This window comes from Bombus vancouverensis, chromosome 3 (genome assembly GCF_051014615.1).
Source record: "Bombus vancouverensis nearcticus chromosome 3, iyBomVanc1_principal, whole genome shotgun sequence".
Lineage (NCBI taxonomy): Eukaryota > Metazoa > Arthropoda > Insecta > Hymenoptera > Apidae > Bombus > Bombus vancouverensis.
In genome coordinates, this window is record NC_134913.1 from 16,782,183 (window position 1) to 16,806,939 (window position 24,757).

At 41.1% G+C, this 24,757-nt stretch overlaps 1 protein-coding gene and 1 long non-coding RNA gene across 3 annotated transcripts in view; one reads left to right on the forward strand and one right to left on the reverse strand.

Annotated features, from left to right (window-relative positions):
• LOC143302498 (uncharacterized) overlaps nucleotides 1-3,378 on the forward strand; it is a 200,804-nt gene extending 197,426 nt beyond the window's left edge. Inside the window, exons 3-4 of the long non-coding RNA XR_013058072.1 lie at nucleotides 552-882; nucleotides 982-3,378. This is a non-coding gene — a long non-coding RNA (uncharacterized LOC143302498). The remainder of the gene's footprint in view (nucleotides 1-551; nucleotides 883-981) is intronic.
• The window catches only part of nmo (serine/threonine-protein kinase nemo), a 229,945-nt gene that overhangs the window by 176,777 nt on the left and 28,411 nt on the right, over nucleotides 1-24,757 (reverse strand). The gene's annotated exons all lie outside the window — the stretch shown is intronic.

Genomic DNA, 24,757 nt, shown 5'->3' on the forward strand with positions numbered 1-24,757 from the left:
TCACGTGATTCACGTGTCACACAGAAGCAGAACGTTTACCAACGACGCAGAGAAATCGTAAAAAAATGATGGAACGCGAAGGGAGCTGTTCCCTGCATCGGGCAACATAATGAAACTCGCAACATCCCGGGTGCAAGAAGATGCAATTTGCCCTCTCCGGTTTCTCCGACCTGCGGGCTGTTTCGTGCAATCTCGATCGTCGATTAAATTAAGTCAAGCGGGCCAGTTTGTTTGGCATAAACAGCGAGCGGAACGGCGGCCACGGAAAGTGTCCGGGGGCGCAAGACCGCCACTTTAGTATTTTAGTTACACGTAGCGACCGTCAATCGAAACGATCCCGATAACGTATCCTTAGCGCGAATTAGTGTAAAACCTGTTCCCCCGTAACGTGCGTTTATGCAAATGCCCGAGAAACGCTAATAACGCGACGTATCCACCGCTACGTCTTCCCTTGCATCTGTCTTCTTTCCTGCAACTTTGATACGTCGAATAGCGAATTTCGATATTGAAATACGTAGTTTTTTTTATTTTTTCTTTTCTTTTTTTTGCAGATATAATATAGGCTGTAGAGGAATACCGATTTATCATCGAAGACGATTAGAGAAATTTTTCGTTGAAGATACGACATGGTGAGACGTTGATTGTTTTCTCAGGAATTAGAGAAATTCTCTGTTGAAAGGTAGGTAAGATATTTGGAAATAATAATCACCGTAGAAACTAGGAAAATTCTCGCATATTTCATGCGAGTAAGGATTAATTTTTAAATGAAAGAACAGGGAAGTTATATGGTTTGTGTTTTGGTTTCTGACAATGTAAATCTAAGCAGAAATTTGAAATATCGAGTTGAAACGAACGAAAGGAATTTGGTGGTGAGCAGTACCAGTGAGTATTACCAACTGTTCTTTTAAACATGTAAGATCACGATGTATTTTCGCGTTGTTTATCCCTCAAACTATCCACAAATTTTGTCTAAATCTACAGAAAATTAAAGACGAATGAAGAAAAGAAGATGTTGAATTAAGAAGAAAAGAACTATCGTTACGAAGACCTCAACCACTTAACTAGGTCTCTCGAAAAATAACTTTATGTACAGATATCGAGAAACATGTGCACGAACAAGGAAACTCGAGGAATGCGAACCAACTCCGTTGAAACATCTATCCAACGCTATCCGCCTTTTTCGTTCACGTTCCCAAGAAAAACCAATTTAACGGTAGCCAAAAGCTTCCCGAAACGCGAGATCTAATATCACCGAGCACATCGTCTCGAAACAATTTTCCACGACTGGCCACGTTCTTATCCGGACCAAACGGAACTTTTCCAACAACCAGATCGATCGACCGATGAGTCCGATGTAAAAATTGCCAACACCGGTGAATATCCACATTGAAATAGCGTACACGATCGGTACGTTCTATCGATTCTGGTCTCTATGTTTAGGACTCGCAATTTCCATTAAACCGCGGTACAAGCAGGAAAAATCGGAAGGACTATGATTTACGATAATCGTGTTCATCCGGTGACGCGTGCGCGTATTCCACGCGAACGCAAAAACGGATCCCTGATTGCGATCGTGATTGATAACGGCTATAGAGCGAGGGATGTATGCTCTACAGGTGTGTCGACGGTCGTTAAGGCGCGTCTAATTGAATGTACGCTTCAATTAGGGCTTGACAATGGTCGCTGGTCAGGCACGCTCTTCACTTTGCCGAATGCGGGATTATACGCGCCGAAAATTCCGAGAATCTCCTCTGTTGTCGAGATACGAATCTCTCTCTCTCTCTCTCTCTCTCTCTCTCTCTCTCTTTCTGCACTCTGAATCTCCTTTTATTTATAAGCGGAACAGCAATTTTGGGCTCGAGGATCGCGAGACGTTCGTGTTATTTACGAAGAATCGTGAATTTTTCCAGTGCTTCGGCATTCTTTGCAACTTGCGTCTCTTGGATCGAGGACTTGGGTACAAATAAATATGCATACAACGTAGTTGACAGAAGAGACGCAAGTTTAGAAGATTTTTCAAACAGTAAGATAGAACGCTTCTTAGACAAAAGACAAATGCGTCGATTATTGCGTTCCTATTTTAACTCTCTTCCAACGTAGATTACTCTTACCACGTACGTCGACAATGATGAAACGTTTCAGTTCGAATTGAGAATTAAGGATCGCGGTGCGACAGCGGATCTTCCAGATACGTGTGTTCGATATGCTGGAATTTTTCTAATCGGGGGCTTCGATCAGCAACAAATAGGATGCTGGAACTCGTTCGAGATTTATGGGAACACTTGGAAGTGACGGGTTTTTAAATTACGACTCTCTGGTTAACGTTCCACGTTGCTTTGCTTCGCGGAATAGAGAAATTAAGGTATTTAAATCAGCTACTATAATATTCTATGTAAAATTCTTAAAATTCTACCGCGCGAGCTAGTAATTTAAAAAAACGAAACGGTCCCAAGTTACGAAAAGTCGTAAACGTTTGCGCAAGACGAGAGGAACGTTTTCCCAGAATGCTCGGAAAGGTCGTCCGAGAACGTCACCGATGCCCGAAAAGTCAGTTTCTCGGAAACCGAGGGGAATAGCTATCAACGTCGTTCGTCGACACGGCACTCGTACGACTGCATTCGTGACCTCGTGTGCTTACGTCACGTAGATATCACGTACTGCGCTTTCGTGGTGAAAACTGCCGTATTCCGCGAAACGCTTTGGATTTGCTCCGTCGTTTCCACAAATTCCACGCTCCGAGCTTTAAACCGAGGCGACTGGAACTTTGACAACCGCCGGAGACGTTTAACGGTACCACGCTGGGAAAAAATGCCGTTTCAAGTCATATGCAGCATACGAAAGTATACGAGACGATTTGAAAACCTATCGTAGACAATTTTTACCTATATATGTGTTGTACGACATGTATAAAATATTTTGGACAAAATTTCGTTAGAGGAATTTCGATTTCATTCTCATCGCGATGAGACACGAACACGTGTGATTACGTTAGTCGAAAATATATATATCTCGTAATACCTATATCGTTTCGTTGTTTAGAAATATATTTAACAAACTTTAGTAGTAATAGCGAGATATTATAAATATTGATAAAAATCTAGCAGAGTGTCGTAATTTCGTAACAAAAATACGAAGGTAGTTTAAACCCTCTTTTTAAAGGGAGCAGTATATATAAAGAATATGTGATTAGAAATTAGAATTGTCAACTACATCGTAAAAGAAGGAAAAATATCTTCTACATTTCAAACCAATATTCTAAAAAATATGCTTCCTATACTTGCGTTATCGTTCCAGCAAACCAACAAAACCAACAAAACGTATACATTCAATTTTTAATCGAATTCGCGTATAATTTAAGAATACACAGAAATTCCACAATTACACACGTATACATTATCTTTCTAAGATATTTTGAAATATTTTCCGTAATATTATCAACTTCGGTTAATATCTTCGAATGTAACTAAAAATAAAAAAAGGTACGAAATAATTGCGTCCTTTCCTGACCTCGATAAATCCAACCTCGTGGAGATTAAAGTACGGAAAAACGGTAAGTACACGGAATTTACGATATACTCGAGCGACACGTATTACAGCAACCGAGGTGAAAAATATAAAACGAACGGTAAAGGTTTCGGATAGATAACGTGAAATATATTAAAACGGTAATCGCGGTAGATAGAACGTCGTCTTATTTGCACGAATGCCGATAAGCGACCACCGGAATTCTGTGTTTTCGATACCAAACTAATTCGCTCACCTTAAACAAGCGACGTTATAAATGATCGTAGCTAATGGAAGTTGGAAAATTTCACACGTTCAATGAGAATTTAGTTGTATTTTATCTTTAGCTAGAATTCAATTAACACGTTTTGTATATCTTATCTGTAGCACTGAATTATTGTCGCTTCTTTCCGCTCGATACATTCTAATCTGTACACTGGTATGCAAAATTAAAGGAACACGCAATTTTCGTCGAATAATTGTTATAATCTTGACAAACAAGAAAAACTATACAGCGATCATTCTGGGCTCGTTTTGAAGCGTAAAGCCGCTACTTTCGGAATTCGTAGCAGTTTATACCGGAACGAAGAAGCATCTTCGCTTTCCCACTCTCCCACGCGATGCAGGAACCTCTATGTGAAAAACTGTTACGAATTGTGAAAGTAGCAGCTTTACGCTTCAAAACGAGCTCAGAATGATCGCTGTATGTTTTTTTGTTACGAGATTATAACGAACAGTTTAGACATCAGCAATTAATTATTCGACGAAAATTGAGTGTTCCTTTGATTTCGTGATGATTGAGTGTTCTTTCGATTGAAATAGAATTGTTTAAACGTTTTCTCATACATTTAGTAGTTTACGTTGTTATTGCGGCACTAAAAATAGCGAGTAGTTTGCGAATGTAATTGTTTATCTGGATAAAGTGTTTCAATTAATTCCGACATCACCGGTCATCAATGATGTCACGAACGAGTCTAGTGCCGGTCAACCACCGTGGCTATGTTGATGTTCACCTACTGCCATCCATTCGTTGAACAAATATCTATCACGTAATTCATTTCCTACGTACATTTATCATACATAGTTTTGTCTTTCGAGTAGCTCGTAATTCGCCTTCTTATCCTCTACAATACAATTTGATGGAATTTTGTTTAAATAAAAATAACGTTCTTATAAATTATTTAAGATCTCTGTACTTGACTATGACAGTCAAAATTACCAATACCAATAAATCCTTCTGGAGAAAGAAAGGTTTCCTAAGAACCGTTCAAACGACTTTAAACCCATAAATGTCCTTACCTAGTCTCCCTAATCTTCGCAACAAAAGTTAGTGAAATTACTTTATTAAGATGGAAATACTTTAGTCAAAATGAGGTTTTCACGCGTAAAGTACAAAGACTTTCGCCATAAGAACCAAAATTACCAATAAAACCTTCTCCGAAGAGGAAGACTTCCCAAGAACCTCCTAAATGGCCCTAATCGTGTGAAAATCAGGTAGACTAACTGGCGACTATGATGCAATCGTTTCTTCAACAACGCGTACACCACGGCACGCGTTAAAATTCAGCTTTACAGTCTGTCGACGAGGCGGTCGTGGCACGGTCGACGGTCGTTAAGACGGGTCTAATTGAACGTAGGTTTCAATTAAGGTTCAACTACGCCCCTACGGTGGTCGAAGCCTCGGCTTGACCAGGCCATGGTTTCCTCACTTCAACGACCATAAACAGTCGCGGCCGCAGCCCTGCGCCACCCTTCGCTATACCCGGCATGGGTGCAATGCATCTCGGTTGCCGCACAGTGAAACAAGCCACTGCTCTGATATCGCTCTGATTTATACACGCATTACCATCCAGACTGGACTGCTGCATCGTGACCCGCGTCGTTATTACAATCTCAGCGCGGCGAATACTCCGCGCTCGAAAAACGTCAACTTTGTGGAATTATCGAGCAATGGAAATGAAGAAAGAGACCAACTTCTTCGCTGTGATTTGAATAATTTGATTAAGTTCGAGATAACTTAGTGCGTTTGATATTGTTTCATACCTCGCGTTTTATGGAACGAAGATTTGTTAATTGATGGTCTTTGATATAAAAATTAGTTAAAAGTAAGGAGAGAATCAAACGATACGAGAGTTATGGGTTTAAATATTGGAAGCATTATGGCAAAAGAGAGAAAGCGAGAGAAAATAGCATGAATAGAATAGCGATTGAAATAGTAAGAGGAAGGATAGGTTTAGGGCTGACAATCAATTTATGGGTGAAGAAAATGTGTAGGTGACAAAGCTGACGAAAGACAGTGACGGAGTGAGAAAACGCAGAGGGGCTACTTAAGAGAGGACAGTTCTTGACAACTGTATACATTTAAATGGTTATATTTCAGAGTGTTTAGAAAGTTTGCCAGACACCCTCAGTGGCCACTTCTGAAACTTTCTGAACGTGAAAGGACAAGCCACTTCACGTTTCAACGCCCAAATTCTATCGTGAATTTATTATCCTCTCCTAAAAGCGAACGTTTAGAAAATAACAGCTATCCAATTCGAGGCCACTTGACACGCCTTCCAATTACGATTATTCCTTCCAATTGAGATCCATTAATAATTTCGTGGCACCTAAAAATTTAGCGATGTGGTCGGAAACGCATTTGCAATTATTATGTTACTTCGTTACCACAGTATAATGTAAAATGAAAATGTAAAAATGTAAATGCGCATTACCACACAATGGAACCATGCATCTTCGAAAAAAAAAAAAGAAAGAAAAACAAGCTCGTAGCGATATTTTCTTTTTCATCTCAGTCAACGTCCAAGGAAATAACAATCACGGTCAATCTTATCCCAAATATTAACGTTTCGCTATCAAGAATTGCACGACCTTCAAAAAGCCAATACTGTACCCTGCTACTAATGCTCAAACATAGAAGAAAACAAAATCTCTGGCATAAAATGTCGAAAGAATTAATTTCGACCGAGGCAAGCCCAGAAAAAGGAACACGAGCTCCAATCTACGCAAACTTGTCCGGATGCTCGCCTACGCTCGAAAATATATACTCGCGAAGGGCCTGTGCTGTTTATTCGCTGGCACGTATATGCAAATGAGCGCTTATTCGGTGGATTTTATTTCGAAGGGACAGAAATGAGAAAGAAAGGAGGGGAGGGTTGGTGGTTCCGTTTTTAATGGTTGAATTTTTGCTCCCTCGACTGCTGCTTTTTTAATAACCTCGCGGATTACCTTCGGAACGATATTAAACGCCTAGCGGCGGCTGAATTAATGGGCGCGCGTGTAAATAGCGAATTAACAGGCTGCTCGGTGCGCCGCGACAAGGGACAAAGGGGTGGAAGACGAAATTAGGGGAATAGAGACCCGTGTACGTAAAGGGGACACGGCAGTTGAGCGATCATGATGATCACGCGTCGATGCGAAAAACGTTACTCGTCTTTCGACCGATGCCAAAAGTGTAAGCTGCTCCCCGTGAAAAAGGGAAACGTCACTTTCCGGCTAATAAAAGATTAACCCTTCCGTGGCGAGCTGGAAAACCATTATACACCGGCTGCTGGCCGGATTAAAACCAGCTAAACGCTCTTAATTAGGTTGCGTTTTTTTTCTCGAAAACAAGCAAAACCGTTGCTCGAGTTGCCTCGTTTAAGCGATGTATCGTCGTTTGTGTGGATAATCGAGTGAACCTGGCAGAATCCTGTCCGATTAAAAGATTTTTTATACGCGTGAGAGGAAATATCGATGATGTTTTTAATAACAAAGTTCGTTGATTTTGTGTTATATAGTATGAGGGCTATATCCGTTGTTAATAGTATGAAATTTTGTCGGATAGACCGTGTGCTATTCGTCAGCGGCGATAACGAAGAATGATAATACTCTCGATATATTTGTAATTGGAAACTTTACGAGAATCTTACAGCAGTAAATTACGAGTTTCTGGAATTAAGGATAGAACAAAAACCCGAAGAACAGGCTGTTTCCCTATTTCCTTAAAATTACTGATAATTGCTCTAACTGGTCGTACTTCAAAAAACATGTTACGAACACGTCATGTCCATACCTATTATTCTCTTTGTTCCAGGCTGTTCGGCTGTTCTAGGCTTTCAAAGAACGTTAACAAATCTTCAGATGCTTACTTCAGAGTCGTTTGAAAGGGTTTTCAGAAAGAACAAACATTATCTTCGAACAGATTCATCAGTGAAATTTCGCTGAAACCGCGAACAACCCAAATTACCTATGGAAAGTTAAATTCCTATTGCTCCATCAAAAATACCCAATAACAAAAATTCATCCGATGAAACAATAAATAAGACGATGAAGTAAGATGAATACACCATCGACTTTTAATTTTTCCAAGATGTTTCTCATATTCACTATTGAACATCGAAATATAAAATGAAGCCCAGGATGATGATGATGATGATGATGATGATAATGATGATGATGATGATGATGATGATGATGATGATGATGATGATCACGGTGAATCGCTTACACTTCCGCTCTGTGGCGTTCATTGCGATAATAGCTGGAACAATATTCGATACAGTCGATGCTTCGAACGGGAATTAACCGTAGAAGGAGAGGGGAGAGCCGTGCAAACAGCGGGCGCCAAGCCGAGCAAACGTGCCTGGGAATTTATGCTCGTCCCAACGAGCCAACGACACCCCTGTACCTCGGCCTCGAGAGTTGCTTACCACGCGTGTATCGCCGATTTTTGGAACACAGCCAGCGACATCGCTTGTACGCCGGCATCGTGATTACGTCGCGACCATGTCGCGCGATTGATGCAGGACTAAAGGGAACAAATCTGATTCACAATCCTATGTTACTATAATTAACTGAGATATCGTTAAAAAGAAACGTTAAACGGGTCGTATATTGAAGATGAAACGGAGACATTTTAGCTGAGTTTTTTTATTATAAAGTTACAAACCCGATTCGAAGTTGTCTATAAATAATTCGGATATAATTTAAAAGAAAGATCAAACGAAGGTTTCTTACCCCTAAAGAAACGTTCTTACCACAGATTAGTTATCTATTTATAAGCTGTGGGTCCTACGTTTTACGTTTATGGTTCAAGACTAATCTCGGCGCAACACAATTCATCGTATACTAAATCTACGACGCGCGGATGAAGACATAAATGAAGACTTTTTTTTTAAGGCTTCTACTTGTATAATCGCTGCACTAATTTCGGAATAAAAATCCACGAATGAGGATACAGAGCTATTTTCTATTTTCATTAGGAAATAAACAAGCTCTTGGAAAAAATATATAAATATTGCCTGCTACAATTAGTAGCAGCGTACGTACAAATTTTTCTTTCCTTACAACGATTTAAACCCACGAAAGGGATTAATAGAAAAAAGCGACCTTCCGTTCTCTATCTCCGTACCATTATACCCACAACGCTAATTACAGATTTCCAACGAGCGACTACTCGTAACCGCTAGCCCGGCCCATCCAGCGATTTAATTGCCTTTCGCGGCTCCTCTCCCTTGAAAGATCAACCGACGGGGTCTGAATCAGGGCCCGACAGACACCGTGGTATGTACGTTGTGTAATACCATCGATATTAGGTTTGCATGACGCTTCATGATCTTCTCCGGAAGACAGAGGGAGAGGGAGAGAGAGGGAGAGAGAGGGCGGAGCACACAGTGTATACACTACTGGCGAGACCTTTAATTACCAATTAGGCGCATTATGCACCTGCGATTATCGGGCTACCGGATCTCAGGCTCCGTGTATGGCCTTCGGAAGGAAATTGTCTTGTAATACAGTAACAAACATTGAATGGGACCGTTCGCCGACAGCATTAACCCTCTAATTCGCCGATAATCAACTGGTCAGCCCAGAGTTTCACCCTCTGTGCGCCTTTGTTGCAAATAGAACAGGCTTTTGATAGAGTTTATGACAGTGTATAAGACGTTTGTCTTTAGATAATTGGCGATTGACGAGTTTCAAGATAATGCATTCTGATTCGGAATAACTTTTGATATTAAATCACAGTCGCTTGTTTAGTATATCTTTGGGGTAGATTTATATGGGGCGTTTAACGACACAGGATGTCAAATAAAATTCTATGGAGTCTCGAGTTTCGAGGATAGTTCGAGACAAACAATTCGAAAACAGAGACTTGGAAGAAAAATCGGCAGGTAAGCAGAAAAAGAAAAGAACGGCAACACATCCAAACCAGTTGACTACCGAAACGAGCAGAACTCTCATAGAAAGAAGACTGAAAAGAAAACACCCCACTGACCTCATTAAAGAAATAAAATAGTCAAACCCGAAGATGGTATCACGCTTGGGGTGGTCATCCACGTGTTATTTAGCAATTAAGTTAGAAAAATTTACCAAATGTCCAGCTGAACAAATTGTAAAGTACAAATTAAATAATGAAAAAAAAACTTGGAAACAGAAGCAGACTTAGAAGCAGAAACGAGAAGAAGAAATAAATTCTTCTAGCTGCAACTTTATCGTCATCGACCAGATAGAAGATAGGAATAAAGATAAAATATAGGACAGAAATGCGTTGAAAAATAGCCGCATTTTTCCAATATCTTATGGCGTACAATTTTTCCAAATATTTCTTTCTTCCTTTAATGCGAAATATCGTAACAAGAATCTACGCCACTAATCGAATCAAACTCAAACTTCCAGAACGCTCTCTCCAATGCTCGATTAAACTTGTTAAAGCAGCAAACAAAAGTACGAGTCGTACAAGCAAACAAAATCAGCGGACCAAACGCTTGACTCGCCGCAAAAAATACCTTCGAATCGTTGGACGTCGAGCGTCGTGCAATTACGATCAATTATATCCATCGTTCAATTAACCAGCCTCTCTCCATAGGCCTTTAATTTCGCTTTATCGTGCTTTAACGTGATTTCGTCGCGTGTACATGTACGAGCGGGCCCCTAATGATCGACGTTGCTAATGAATCGAAAAGTGCCGACCCTATTTTCATCACCCTGTGCCCCAACGACCAACTCCCTTGTCCCAAACTTTCCATTATTGTCGTGCGAAGAAGTTGATATATGAATCTACCGCTAAAGATTATCGTGGACCAATTTTTCACTGCTAGACCGAACTACTAAAGGCAACTACGAGATTTCCAAACGTTATAATCGTTAAAATTTGTAAAACAGACGATATCTCCTTCAAAAATAATACAATCCAGCCGATGATATCGTCTAAATACAAGTGAAAAATAACTAAGAGATTAATTCCTCAGTCTACCTACAGTACATGGTGCGACATCACCAAACAACTTTCCTTTCACGAACAACGAAATAACACTCGTAGAAAAAAAGGCAGCAACAACAATAAGGAGAAGAAAAACAGAAGGCGATATTTAAAAGCAAAACCGAATTTGCCAGGTAAAATAAGAGAAAGTCGATGAATGCTCTCTCATCGACAAGAGGCGTAAATCGAATTTCGCGTCTAGAGAGAACCCGCGGGGCTCGCGGAGCTCCGCGTTTCCGCCACGACGACGTGGATCCGGGCCTGGAAATCCCCGTCCCTCGACGTCGACGTCGACGTCGGCGTCGGGAGCGGCGGCTCGTTACACTCGTCGTCGACGTCGCCGCCCCCGGCGTCGCGACGCTCATCGATTCGAGGGGCCCCGCCCCTTACGCGGACGTTCCAGTGACGTCACTGGAGCCACGGCACCCCGACGCGACTCGCCACCCGCCGTCGACTACCCCCGAGACTACCAACGCCACCAACTTCTCCCACACGCGCCCATTTCCTCGCAGAATTTCGCGTTATTCCACCGTTTGCCTGTCTCTTCCAATGGAGAGGCCGAAGGAACGCAGCTCCGTTTTTCGAGTGATGAGAATTGGAAGATTTTAAGAAGGAGACCGATACTTTTAAAAACTGGATATTTATAACAACGCGAGAATGTTAATATTACGGCGTCGTGGTACTTTGAAGGAAGTGAGTTTACGAAAATACAAGTATCCTAACTACAGAAAGCATTGTCACTGTCACGGTACTTACAGCATTTACATATTTACCGATCGTTTGGGTCCGAGTACATTAAACTTCCTATCATTTCAGCCACATTAAACATTTTGTTTCACCAGTTATTCGATTTTCAATTGGCGCAACGTACGAGTAAAATTTTCGAAAGAAATTTCATGCCCTCGAGATGTATATTCGCCTTTCACTCTAACTGTAAATATACCTAGAAACAGGGCAAATTTATATGGCAACCCGATATACACATTCTGTTCGATATCGCATCTTTGAAACGCGTAAAAGTTGCTATGCTACCTCGAGATAAATAAAGAACACTCGAGAACATCGAAATCACTTTAATGGATCGTTAGACGAAATATTACGAGGTTCTAAACGATCGTACATTTAATACTCGTCGGCTGATATACGATCCTCGAGACTTCGTTTTATTCGCCAGAGCCACGATATTAGCTGTTTTAAGATACTTTCAGCTCGATTCAAACATTCTCGATGCACGACCGACGTTCAACCTAAATATCTCGTGCCACTCGTTCCTTCGTTCGCGCCGTACCATACACCGTCTTTATCTACTGCGCTTTCAGCGTAATAAGATCTCGGACGACCGGTGTAGGTGTGAGTGACAGTGTTAATTAAAAATAACGCGTTACTCGTAGTGTTTGTAGAAATGAATAAATATTACCGCGAACGTTTACGTGGGCAGATAGCGTGCGTGACTATGAATGGAATACTTCGAGGGCGTACACACTCGTTCCACGAGAAGCGGAAAAAGTTCGTTTTTTAGTCTTCTCTCGTAGGCTTTCGATAGCTTTCTCCCTAAAGCGAGAAATGATTTTCGAGTAGAGTCGCTGAGATATCGATGCTAACTCGAAGTGACTTTTGGATGTTGAAAACAAATACATCGTGGGCGACGATACGTCCAAATAAAGGGATTTCTTATAAGCAAAGCAGATTTGGTGTTGAAATCGCTTTACGCCTCTTGTTGTCTCTTTCGAAGATGCTGTAATAAAAATGTTCTATATACGTACGAGCTGTTTTATGTCGAAACTATTACACGGTATACTATAGAATATACGCACGACTTGCACCCGGTTAGAAATATACGGCATTACAGTCGGTTTACGCTAACTGCGATACGCGAAATCCATGTAACACCGTTTAAGGACTAGCGGAGCTAAGATAAGATAAAATACGTTAAGACTGGGCTACGTTAGAGTTCAGGAATTTCCGAGTTAGTCCTGTACGAAATACGTTAGACCGGTCTTACACCGAGTCTAAGCTACGTTGCACCCCAGGTATATTAAACCTGGGCCACGCTCAATCTAAACTAAGGTTACAATATACCAAGTTGAAACTGCGTGGTGCTTGGGTACTCGAAAGCGAGACTCCAAGGCTGAACATGAACGCCTGCGATTCTCGAGTAGGTGCTGGTGCATAGTCTCCACAAACGGATACATCGAAATGTATTCTCATAATGAATTAAAATCTAACTGCGTTATAGGAACGAACACTATCGCGCAATGATTCTAAGATTGAAATTTCCTCGATATACGAAATTCTTTCGCAATCCTCAACTTCCAAGTAGGCAAACGTCATTATTCGGATATTATCCGTATTATCTTTACAACCTTACAACCTTACAACCAAGCTCCCAAAATCCAAAGCAACTTTCACGATACTTTTCCGCTCGTAAATTAAAATTCCAGTTCGCAGTATCTTTTCCTACCAGTCTGTAGCCCTTAAACTTTCTTTCATCCATCATTGCAAATATATGTATCTGTCTCGAAGAAGGAAAAACAAATCTTATCTCTGAAATCGTCAATTTTTCCACGATACTCGATCCAATGTTTTAACGATACAAAGTCCCCTAAATTTGAACAATATTCAAACATTTCTATCCCCTAGTACGACGCAGAGCAAAACCGATCCTACGATCGAGCCCAGTAGCCAGGGCTTGACGATGGTCACGTAACACTAGGGAACGCCATAAATCCAGTGTGCGAGGGCATCCTGTGTCGGGGGTGTCTCGAATTCGGCCATGCGCCGCCTGATCCCATTCGTTTTTCGACGGAGCAGGGACGGGGGTGGCGGTGCAATCCTGACAATGCGTCGCGTATGCCCATAATTCCAACCAGCCGTGATGCATAGATGATGGGTAGCGATGGTGCTCTGGATCTGGCTAATGGACAATGCATATGCTTAATAATCTGTCGGTCGGTAAAGCAGGTTCAAGGCGAATGACCGTGTGTGCACGTGTATATACGTGTGTTCGATGGGACGAGGAGAGACACACAAGGAACGTTCGAGTTCCCCCGTAGGTACAGTTACAGGACGATAGCCGTCGTGTCATCCGACCAACAGTTGGCAGCATCGATGCAGACTGATTAAGCCTAATGAGCAGCCGAGAATCGATCTCGACGCCGATTACCTTTGCTCGAGCCTGCGCCACGGTGTTTTGACGTAACACGTCAAAAACGATGGTAACCGTTTGACCGTGCAATGATTTTCACGCGAATGACACGGACGACAGGTGCTTTCGTACGATCAGGCTGTTGGATTGTAGCGTACAGACTATCGATTGACTCACTGTATTCCGCCTATCTAAATTATTCTCTTAATTTTTCGTTACGTGCAATTATCCCGTTTGTCGAATAATAAAAGTTGTATGTCCGGAGACAAGATATATATCCGTGAGTCGGATCTTGAATATCACTTATCACGAGCTACTTCTTACTTCCTGTCCATAGTGAAAAATATAAAGCAAATGTTGTATGAAAGGGTTAAAGCGAATAGATGAATTAAGTAATATACATATATATATATATATCATATATTAGTCAACAGAATAGCTGAAGCACGAGAGTAAAACGAATAATGGAAATTTGACAAATTGATTTCAATGTCGATTAGCCTTGTTCAAATTTACGGGATACCAGGATATTTCGACGTATTATGTCAAAAACGATGTTAACTCTTTGAATATGAAACGATTTTGACGGGAATGGTAGATGACAGGCGATTCGGGACGATCATCGAACCGAGTACTGGACGAAATATCAATTAACATTTTTGCTGTTGCCAAAGTTTCGCTTTCCTTCCGACGAAAAGATATAAACTTCGTTCGAATAACGCAACTCTAATTAGAATCTATCGACTGGGAACACGAAAAATTTCGTGTTGAAACTCCTTCTGTAGCTATTTTCGTTCTCTCTAAACAACCTACGTACAAGTTAACCAGCATCTTTCGAACACTTTTAATCTATTCGCAACAACCTCATACCTTATCCAACAAAATTTCGCCAAACGTACACCAACGATAATTATCTCTCTCATCCTTTTCACCCGTCCCTAAACTCATCTCACATATCCATCCCTTAATCGTTAATTACATCCAGATGTTATATTCGAGGTAGCCAACCGGTTCAAACTAGAATTTCCTTCATCCCCGCAGACGGTCCAATCTCCCAATTGCGTTCCTACCGTATCTTCTTTGTAACCAGTTTCCCAGCACCAGAACTCGATTTTACCAGACGAAAAGTTCTATATCCCGATGAAAAAAGAAAAAAAGGGAAGTGCAGCTCCCACGGACGGGTAGATGCAGAGAGGGGAGAGAATAGAAAACGGTGGGTAATCGTACACGACCCAGAAAAGAGACGACCGGACACGGCGATCGGCTGAAAAGGCGTCGGTCCGATGCTTATGCGCTGCGTTCTGTTCGCGATCGCATTGTTAGAGGCGGAGAGGCGGCCAACGATGAATTGCAAATTGGAGCGACGCTGTAACAGTATTGCGTTACACTGTTACCCGTATCATAATGCGTATTCCAGAAGCTGGATTACCGTAACAATCGGTGCATCCTCTACCGGTTCGTGGTCCGCTTGATTTAACTCGTTTCCTACCCCCCTAACGTACGATATACCCCTCCCCTCCTGCGTGTCAAACAGGCGAACATTTTACTTTACTCTCGTACTCTTTGTCAACGTGCGTTCTTTCTTTTAATTTAATCCTTGTGTACTGTGTTACACCGGGAAATTATCGGAACACTTGTCGACACCTGTTATGAATATATTACGCGTCATTTATACGAGACATTTCGGAATTTCATTAGTAACGTTACGAAACTCTACAGTTGCGATCGTACTAGCGAAACAGATCCGAAAATTTATGTACGAGTTGCAAGATATTTGCTACAAGTATAAATTTCTCGCAGACAAAAGCAATTAAACAGTCGTTTATCCGTTATGTTCATCAAATTCGACATTCGATGAACGTATCTGACACTTGTACGTTCAAAATGGTTATTCATGCTGTATTACCAATGTTTTGCCAAATATTAGGTTGTCCGAAAAGTTTCTTTCGTTTCGTAAGGTGATAATAGACGAACAACAATTTCTGTTTTGTATTATTTTATTGAATTAGGTATGATCCGTTTCGTTCTATCTCTATTATTATGTTCGTGCATAATTCAATAAACTAATATAAAACAAAAAACATCGTGCGTCTATTATTTCCTTATAAAACGAAAGAAACTTTTCAAACAACCTAATACATTGGTATCGCGACAAATATCTTGCGACTTTCCGAAATTCACATTTTCAAAATATATTTTAAGGCGGTTTGTTTTATATAACACAGACAATATACGCGTGCAAGTTTCCTATGATAATTGTGGAAATACTCGCGCCAGCTAGGGTATGTATTCTCTGCAGTCCTTTGGCTAATCTCCTCTGCATCCCTCATTGTGAACCAGCTTCGATGTACCGGCTCCGTCGATCGCAATCTCTCGCAGGGAAATAAAATATCGACGACGGGCGGTTGCACCGTATCGACCGGTAATAAATTATCGCCGATAATCGGCGTTGCGATAAACGTCATTGTTACGAACCGCGCTAGTGTTTTATCGGCTCGTTAAATGGGACTGTACGGTGCTAATGTCCGAAAATCGGCACGGTTGCCGAGTAGTGATTCGCAGATGCGATCGGTTTAAGATGACAGAGACTACATACATTATTAGTAGAAAATTTGGAATCATTTCTCCATCATATCTATACCGAATTTTCGAATAATTATTATCAATTCAATCTGATTCTTTTTATTTACCCAGACATTTGATTTAAAAGAGAAAAAGTTATTCTATCGACTACAGGAAAAATTCGTTTACAACCATCGAACTCTGTTTCTTCGTTTAAAATTGTCCATATCAAATTTTCTAATATACGTGAAATTCAACGTAAGGATTTCTAACTATGCTTTTCGGTACTAACATGAGAGTTCCATGGTGTAGGTAGTTTTATTTCGAATATTCGGGCATGCAGCAGATAGGAGGCTTTCGTTTCTACGTGAACGAGCCACTTCTGTATCGATCGGAGTCGGCTCCGTCGAGTTTACGCGTCGCGAAGCTCCCTAGACGAGCCGGCCAAATAATATTCGTAATATCGACGAGGAACTACTTGGCTAGTTACGTCGCCGCCAGTTAATTAATGTACCCGCGGAGACACCTTATTGCGACCACCGCTGGCAAGTTGTCACGATGACAAGTGCGTCTGGTTGTCCCGCGAATTAAGCGCGTTCACTGTGACGAGGCACGATCTCCTCATAAATTTAGTCCCACAGAAGCCAGACTGGTCAACTTCGTTGAAATAAACCGAAGATCATAGGAGACGAACACAGAAGGCTACGTGTTTGCTGATTTTATACGATCTTTCATATTAAGACAATTTCTTCGTCGAACAAGAAGAGCTAAGAAACAAGATCGATAGGAAAAAGGACGAAACAATTGGTGCTTCGATTTATCTACGCATATTTGCATATCGGTAGGATCATAATATGTTTATTAAGAGATTGTGCTAATCGTATTTGTGTTCGTATCAAATTTTCATTTCGCGACCAGTAGCTGCTTCGTTAAAAATCCTACACACCATAGATTCGTTTCAGAAGTAAACCATTGCACGAATACAAAAATTTTCTACTGGAAAAATATTTCCGATAAAGCATAGCACACGGATCTTTGACTCAAAGGTAGGAAGTGATCAGAGGTATAGGCGAAACACACGTCGAAACGTTAAACAGACGGAGTTTAATCAGGCCAATCAGGTATCCATCCTCCGCAGGGAAACTGAAACCGATTAATCCATTTGGCTCATTACGAATGCCTCGAACAGCCGTGCAACAATGGCATTCGAGTAAGTTTTAATGTGAATTCGTGGATGCATCTAGGAATCGGTAATTTTGCAAATCCTACGCGCCGAACGGTATCATCTTCAATAGCGGATATCCAAAACGGATGTGCACACGCCTCGTTGCAAATAGCGCGCAATTAACTACGCATTAACATAAATTGAGTTATAGTTGGCGATAACGGGCCAGGGGTGTACCTTTTGCGCAACCCGATTAATTCGCCAACGGGAATTCATTTTCGTTTCCCTTCTTGTTCCGCGTAACGATCAGGTTTCGCGCTCGATCGAGGTTACAAAAGTCGATTATCATCTGTTTAATCGTATTCGCGAAAAGAAAATTCTTCGTAATCTTTCGGGTTAGTTTGGTTGCAGATATTTTATTTTTAATTTCGTGCTGGCGTATCGGAGTATCGGTAAGTTAGATTATTTCGATTCGTTAAGAAACTGACAAACATTGCGATCGATTAATTTCTCGTTTTCCTGCTGAAAGTAGGAAACAACTATTATCGATACAATGCTAGAAATGAGGAACGAGTGAACGAAGCAGAACGTAAAAATACAAGCACTGTCTCCTAAATGATTAAACAATTTCTAAATCGAGAAGGTCACTCAAAATAAATGGAGCAAGAAAATTATTTCTCTCGAATGAATTATTCGTTGGTCGCACCTGCGTCGGAATACATAGGACGCTGAATAGAATATTTCACAGGAGCGATACGAGAAACTCTCGGAAACTCTACGCTACGGAATCTATTCTTGCAACACGGAACACGAAAGATCGAAAAGCCGACGAATATCCTGCTAACCAAAACGAAAACCACGTCGACGACTCACGTTTGCGGTTAACAGCGACTGTAACCGACCTAAGTACCTGCGCAGGCACTTCGTAATCAGGGCCATTGACTTCTCAAAAGTACCTGGTGCACGCTTCCCTCGTCACGAGTCCCACGATAGCTACTCTCGTGCACCGACTCTCTTCTCCTATTCTCTTTCTTGCTCGCCCTTTTCTCAACGCCCACGAGTTTCTATCTCTTACTCTGTCATACGCTGTTTGCGGTCGACGATCACCGAATAACGGCTGAAAATCTGTCGTTAAACAGATCGTTCGGCGATTGCGTTCGCGAAGATCGATTTCGTTAGAGATACGAAGGCACGAAGAGCAAAACGACGAAATTTAGGATTGCTGCGTCGAATGTTTGACGATGAGAAACTCTCGTTGATATTTTTCGGAGGAAGGAACGTTCGTGGAAAAATTGAATGGAGTAACAGTTAGAGAGGAAGAAGGAAAAGTTGGCCGAGAAAACGATACGAGTGTACATTTTCGAAAATGAGACAAGTTTTCGCGATCGTACGTGGATGTAGACTCGAAAGTCTCAGTTCCAAGGTATCTTAGTACCAGCTTTTCTTTTTAGTTTTAGAATACGATAAATAAATTCTTTTGCAGCGAACTTTAATTTAACGGAAACATACAAGAAATAAAGCATCTGGGAATTTAAATTTATCCGCAAATAATTTTCTCGAGTCAAGCGTTCTGTCACTCGTACCGCTTTTTCTACTCGAAATTCCTCGAATACGCTGAATCTCGTGTAGAGGTAACACAAAGACGGTTTGATTAATGTTATTATAGATAAATAGAGACGAAGAGGCGTCGCGCGAAAGTGGGCGTCACGGATAGAAGCGTTTCGGTTGCGAGTACCGCTGTGCGATTCTCCAACCGGTACACCAGAATTTCACAATGACGTTATTTACAGTTATTTTTGATTCGAGATCGGTGACATGGGACATTATCTCTTGATCAGCTAAAGTTTCCAGAGCTATTGGTATTCCAGCATTCTCGAAAATATGCGATGTATTTTTAACGCTACAATCATCATCGTATTTCCCAAAAGGGAACGTGTTATAGGTTCGGTCTTTTGTAATTACCAGAAACGCGTTAGGAACTTTTACTACAATTTAGATTAGAGAATGGTTTTGGTCGTTCTCTCGATTCTCTTGGTGGCTCTCATTATGATAGGAAGATGATTCTATTTGTTTTCGTAATATGGATTTAATTAGAATCGTCTGCATACAGTAGAATTAAATTAATATGTTAATTCGGAATGCAATGAAGACTCGGTAATAGATAAAAAGATACATTGTAATATAAGACTTTCGAACGTAAGTTCACAGTAATTATCTGGCTTTTTAAATATACGCGAGGGTAAGCAGAAAAACCGGTACTTCCAGTATAGCTCACGAAAACACGTACATAGTACTACGTGTTTGGCTCGCAGACCGTACGGATCTTTTATCGTACTACGTCTGAGAATTTCAACTTAGATCTACGACGTCACCTACTCTCAACTGCAAATAAAGAAGCGTCAAAAGATTTTTTAAACCACAGAACGTGCTATCGCATCAAGGACTTTAAACTTTATTCCAAGAAGCTGTCCAATTTTAACTTTTTCAAACGAACAGCTCTAGCTTTCCAGCAAATTTTCAAACACGTCGACTATTTTCAACTTGCGTTAATCAAAGCGTGTACTATGTATCGAACCGAGGACTTGTAATATCAGTTTGCATCGTTGATGATAATTAGAAACATCTACAAATAAGGAAACGGAATTATTACGTGCAAATAGAGTAACCTGATGTATCAAAGATCGACAGCGTAGATACGTACGTACATTTCGATTTCTGCGAGTCAGTACACGTATCGAGGACTATAATTCAAGACTATCGACTTCGATCTACGTTACTTGCACCTTTCAACCTCGATAAATCAAAATTATCCATGGAATGACCCCTGTAGTCCACGCTGATATAAATTAAAGGAAAGAAAAAGCAAGGAAGATCTAATATGTTGAAAGATTCTGGCATCGATAATATTTTTTCAAATTGAACGACATTCGTTAACGTTTACAAATAATATCTACAAATAGAAAAACCTCGTACTTCAATGTTCGACATCTTTTTACTGCTACGAAACAGCGCGTGTATGTTGTGTATCCACCAGTGCGTGTGCAAAAAACTACATCGACACGGCTCAACTTTGGACTTCAACATAGTTTGACTCTGTACTCTCTACTACTTGCACGTACTAATGCACATACGTTAAATCCTTGCATCATCGACAGCCTGGTGACTTCACTGAAGCGAAGGACGAGGTATACTGAATCGAAGGTTTGTAATAACTACTTATTTTCCTAGCAATTATCGGGATATATAAATACAACAACCTTGTACATCAAAAATTGTCAATCCACAGGTACGTCTCGACATTTAGAAATACACGTAGCGATATAATGACAGCCAGATACTACGTCCGAAACTATCAACTCGCTCTAGAACACCGTCGATACTGTTCGATCTCTCGGAACAAAGAACAGCTATCGCGCAAAACCTTCCGATAAGAATGATTTTCAACTTTTGCAAATCAGAAAAGACATAGAACTGGATCAAACTGTAACAACCCGTTATATCAATGATGTAATATTAATGACATACGACGTCAGAAACGGACAACGTCAATTTGCAACATTAACACGTCGATACAGGCAGAGCTACGTTCAACATCAATCTCCAACACTTGGCAAACTTGATCGAATAATGAAGCCTACACAGAACACGTCAAAGTGAGGGATCGTTACGATGTCTTTGGACTTTTGCGAAACGATCGCAACCCTATATGTCAACGTGATTGCAAAACCAGCATTAAGACAGATATCGCGGAAACGTCCTCGATCCACGACGAGATGAAAATCGGCTAGAAGCAAGAAGGACGATAGGGTCTGCATATACCTCGCGCAGTCGTTTCTCACGGTTTGGAGGTTAGTGCTGTGTAAAAATAGAGAAAGGACGGTGGAACGAAGAAAATCGACAGCGGGAGGAAATAAGTTAGAAAAGGACAGAAAAGCGAAGCGAGGGAAAGAGAGAAAGAGAAAGCAGGTTCGCAATCGCGTCGACCTTCTTTCCATTTGTCAGGACGGAGCTCGCGTACACGATGAAAAAACCAAATGAAAATTACGCTCGCGCTCCTCTGCAGCATCTATTACCGTCTCCTTAATCCGGTTAGTCGGTTTTTCCCCAACGCTTTTCACGTAGTCAACGCTCGAAGAATTCCTAAAGCGCGTCCTATTGAATAGATTTTAGCAAATTCGAAATAATAGAAATTTTCATCCGATAGATACGATGTGTTTCTTATACGACCAAGTTATTTTATCATTTTTATCTTTTTATTCCCCTTTTTAACGCTTTCTTAGTACTTATTTCATGGAAACGTAATATCTAGTCCAGTTCTTCGGCTACAAATAACTATGCACACCGTCTGTAAAACATATACAAGACAAACCTATAAACGACATATACTATCCGAAGATTAAACATTGACCAACTGATCTATACGTAAAAAGAAATCTTTTACTCCAACGCCTCTGTTATCGAAACGAAATACTCGATCCACGAGTCTGATTCCATTTTCGCCTGAACGAATCTGGAAAAATCGATCTCCGCCATAAATTATCGTCGTTTCGTAGAAATACCTTGCAGGCATCTCTTGCAACGCGAAGAACCACCGAGCAGCTTATTCACCGCGAATTTATGCCCATCCTAGAGAAAGAACGCGAGCGAATGTGCGAGCGTTCGACAAAGTGGCGCTCGATTCCTTTATTAAAGCTCCCTTCTAAAGGACCAGCCCTTCCCCCTAGGGAAATAAAACACAAGACCGCGGACGTGAGATCCCGGCGATAGCTAGCGATAAACAGCCACGAAGAAGTAACTGACCCATAGGACCCTTCGATGTCTCTAACGAGAGAAAGCAAGCGAACCGAATGGATGAGTAAAAGAGAACACCGCGAAACAGGACAAACCAGGAGGAACAGAAGAATCAAGATGGGATGATATTGTCGTAGAGGATGTTCAAAAAGTTGGAGGCGAAGTTAAGAAGCGTGTACGTACGTACAGCACCTTGGTCATCGATGAATCATCCAATCTCCATCGATCAATTCTTAAATAAGGAATTAATGTTTATCGTTGGATCAGTTCGTAAAATAATGTCGCTTTTCTCGTCGATTGTCGCGAATGGCGAATTAACGGATTACGAATCAACTGACAAAGTTTAAAGCGGCATTGATCAAGTCCATAAATATTGAAAAGTCTTTTTTTTCTTTCTGAAATATGGAAAAGTGACGACGTTACGAACATCCTTTTTTAAATTTACCATAGAATTTTCTATTAGTTGTATGGTTTTCTTGCGATAAACGAACATACGGAATCGAGTGATTTGCTTCTTGAGAAGCGATCGTTAATCGTGTATTTATGTTATAAAATTAAGAAATTAAGAAAAGGCACAGCCAGAGCTGTAAGTGACTTCTGAAAGACTCTCGTATGTTCGTCAGGTCTAAGTTTTTGAAACACTCTGTAGACAGAGGGGGGCTGAAAAGGGATCGAGAAGACGGCAGTCGTTGAGAAAGAATAAAGAACGATGAAGAAGGCCAGTGGCCGTCACGGTATTGCTCTCCCAACGCAGCTCGCTTTTCTTCTGCTTCGTGCACCGTCGCTCCTCCTGTATGTATACAAACTACAATGAAAATCGTCGTGGAAACCGGAGGATTCTTGGGAAAAAAAGACTCCTGTCCCCGTACTCCACGGTTCGAGCCATTTCTTCTTTTTTCACTTTTCTCAACCCAGGCAAGGGCTGAATAAGACGTCGTGTTTTGCGGAATGTTTCTTCCATGGGATTCTGCGACGATTGCGCAGGTGTTTACGTGGTATTCACTGGATTTTAATTCGGTTAACGAGCGGATGATAGACGTTTGCAGAAGTTAGAGAAAAGAAAAAGAAGGATGAAATCGATTCTCTAACGAGTTCAATTTTTAAACGTTTGTTCGATTACAGCACGATCGAAAGTGCTGAAACATTTTGCTGACAACCGCTCGCGAAGTTGCTTCGGCAAAGTTTTGCAACAAAGTTCGAGTCAACAGCGCCTGTATTTCTTTGATTTTCCGGCAAACGATTTTAGTCCGCTATTTAGTCTACTATTTTTCCGTCGTTGAATCAGAAATCTTCATTTGTAGGAGGGAAAAAAGAGAGAGCAGAAAGTTGCAAAGTTTACCAAAGTATATGGTAGGAAGAAACGGTGTTGGAAACCGAAGGATTTCTCTAGGGTTGAAGAGTTACGAAGCGCTCAACTCTTCCCCATTTACGTTGTTTGCTGCGAGAAGCGAAACCCGGTGTCCTATGCGATTTTAATTACTTTCGCAAGCCGGCTGTGCTCTCCGGAGATTGCTCAACGCTCGCAGCCCGCGTGCACTGCTAACTACCATCGCTGTCCGAAACTTTCCTTCAAATCCCACGAAATAAATATTCAGCCGGGTACGCAAATTGACTAGGTTCCTAGCCACGCCGCGCCGCCACGATTAGAACGATGGGCAAGTTTAGTTTTGCGATTAAGTCGATGCCGCTAGTTCTCCACAGATCCTAGCCATTTCTGTTACAGGCTTTACCTTTTTTTACTATCTCGAGAATAAAATTTTACAATATAGTTGCGAAAAACGCAAACCGTACGTTGGGTATGTACTCTTTCATTATTAACGTTAATTTAACGTTATATTTAATACGGAAATGGAGCCATTCTGTCGCGACAATGAGAACGATCAAGCAATCACATCATCAAACAATAATAATCTTCTGCAAATTAATGTATCACGTCCAATCGGTATTCTAAATGTCTTGTATAGTAACCGTTACTCATGAGGAATCTTTGCCTCTTGGCAAGTTCGTAGCTTCTGCGATGTTCCAGTACGCGAAAATCCGCAGTCTACGTATTTTAAACCCTCGACTGGTACAGCGACCATAATCTTAATTTCAAAACGGTTATTCCTGTCCAGCATAGAAGGTGCTTTTATTTTCCCTGGTTTGTTATTAACTTTTATCTTCTATCGTAACGCACGGTATACAAATTAAAATTGGACGAGGTACGGAAATTTGGCCCAAACCATTTCAGTCATCAATTGGGTTAATCGTTCACCGAAAGCGAATTTGGCCGAACCAAAATGAGCGAGAAAGACGTAAGAAACGCGAAATAAAAAAGCTAAGCGCGCCTCTATGGCGCGAAACGAGGCAA